The 2,169-nt window shown below is 32.0% G+C and overlaps 1 long non-coding RNA gene across 1 annotated transcript; it reads right to left on the bottom strand.

The window, feature by feature from the left end:
* Positions 1-484: 484 nt before the first annotated feature.
* Positions 485-778, bottom strand: LOC111637484. Its single transcript, XR_002758705.1, has 2 exons — positions 713-778; positions 485-639 (listed from the first exon to the last, which is right to left on the bottom strand). It is a non-coding gene; the product is annotated as an uncharacterized LOC111637484 (long non-coding RNA).
* Between the last annotated feature and the right edge of the window lie 1,391 nt (positions 779-2,169).

Here is a 2,169-nt window from a genome sequence, read left to right as displayed (position 1 = left end):
AACATGCAAACGTCCCTGCAAAATTTCTGAAAATTTCGAAAAATTCACAAGAGTTATTAAGCTTCAAATTAAGCGAACAAAGCCTTGCCCCCAAACAACATAGAAACCCTTGAATTTTTATTTTGTATTTCTGAAAGTTTCAACGTTACCGAATCCAAAAATGTAAAAATTTTCGAAATTTTCAGTTATGCAATTGAGCAATGTACACAGAATTCCCGTTTTATTTATTCATTAAATGTTACTATCACAAATGAATTATTACTAATTACACAAGTAACTTCAGTGAGCTGTAAGAATTATTTAAAAATTTATTCCGAACGTTTGAATAAATAGGCGTTCCATAAATCACAATTTTCGGATCAAGACATCATAAAAACACGATAGAATAACGCAAGAAATTTGTAAAGATTCGCAATTAAATGTAATTTGATCACGAAATTTTGTCAAGCACTCAGTTTTATTATTAACATCGACACGCGGGTGCTATAGAAATACAAAGTTCTTTATTCCTTACAATACAATCGCGGTGACAAACGCTTTTTATTTGCCTTGGTTTGCATTTTTCTGGTTTTTCCAATTCCTCGTAAATTCTGCAAGGTGAATAATAAATCCTACCACTTGAGAATGCCGTGCATAATACTGTAACATAAAGTACACTAGTATTTCCTTTCTGTATTTACGTATACAAATAAAACACAAAGAAATAACTTACCGCCGACAGAAAGTAGAAAAATCAAAAGCAGCACCTTCATCGTTCCAAAATATTTTCCACACTCTCGCGATGTTAAGAGTTTATATACAAAACGATGACGTCAAAGTAAGGGAGAATCGTTTTTCATTTAATTAAATTATATTATTTTCGATTTTAAATATTTATTTCTATTAAATGTAACATTAGAAGTCAAGGATTTTTCTTATGAAATGAATATCATCTCTACAGGTGGTTTATTAAAAATTTTTATTATTAAAGTGCACGCTTATAAAAGATTGTTAATGGCAATCGCTCGTTGTGATAGTAATAGACACGAGCAACTATTTAATGTGACGTAATCACAACGCCGAAATACTAATTATTATGGTATTTTTCATTTATTTAATTTAACATATATACTGTCAACTTCAAATTAGTAGTTGCTTGCCCCTTACATCATACTTTTTCATTAACAATAGAGTCGTATCAATCATTTATATAACAGCTTTCAGTAAAAAATTTTGAATTGAAATAACGTGACTTCCTGATTGAACTGTCGTCTTTCTGTTTGTCTGTGTATCTCCCTTTCCTTGATCTCGAGAACTGGTTAGATAGATTAAAGTTGAGACCGGGTATGAAAAGCATAGGGCAAGTAGACTCCATTAACTAACTATACTATTTCCGGCTTAGACCGGAAAAAAGTTATTTCAATTCAAAATTTTATTTCATCTAACTCCCAAAACGAAGTTAAATAGATAATCTGATTATTTCGCTAATAGGAAATGCTCGGTATTATTTTCTTAACCGATGCAACTTTAAAATCCAGTACATGTTTGAAATCAGAAAACAATCTGTAAAATGATTGGACACAAGCTATAGTAAATCTTCTTCAAACGTTGAGGAAAGCTTGACTTAAAAGCCTAAAACTTATAACAACATCAGTTTTGTTGTTTATGGAGTATATGCAATTTCTAATTGTTTTTATTATTTTCTAAGCAAATTGCAGCATACTACATAATTGCACTATAATTCCTTCTGTGCTGTATTTTTACCATTAAATAGTATTATATTTAACACTCTTTTATCACATTAGAGTATAAGGGCAGATCGGACAAATCTCGAGATGTAATTTTTACAATAAATAATATGTCAAGTGGATATAAAAAGGTCATCATTCCCATTGTTCCTATGTAGATCGCTCATCGTTAAAACAATATTCTAATATCAGGAAGGTCGATGTTAAAACACCAATACAATACTACAACGCTATAGACATTCAATGTGTCTTATCCGGTATGTCAGGGGTACAATCGTGTAAGAACACGATTTCCGCCATTTTTAAACTGGTAACGGCCGAGAAAAATTGTCCAGTACCGCCGAGAGGCGACCGTTTCGTTTGAATTAGCGGCGAATCCGTCTCAGGTCAGAGACGGTTAGCAAGGCATACATAAGGTCGATGTCGAAGCGGGAGATTTAAG

Source organism: Centruroides sculpturatus, unplaced genomic scaffold, assembly GCF_000671375.1.
Source record: "Centruroides sculpturatus isolate CEXI.00-Female unplaced genomic scaffold, Cexi_2.0 scaffold1111, whole genome shotgun sequence".
In the NCBI taxonomy this organism is placed as follows: Eukaryota; Metazoa; Arthropoda; class Arachnida; order Scorpiones; family Buthidae; genus Centruroides; species Centruroides sculpturatus.
This window is presented reverse-complemented; position numbering and strand designations above follow the sequence as displayed.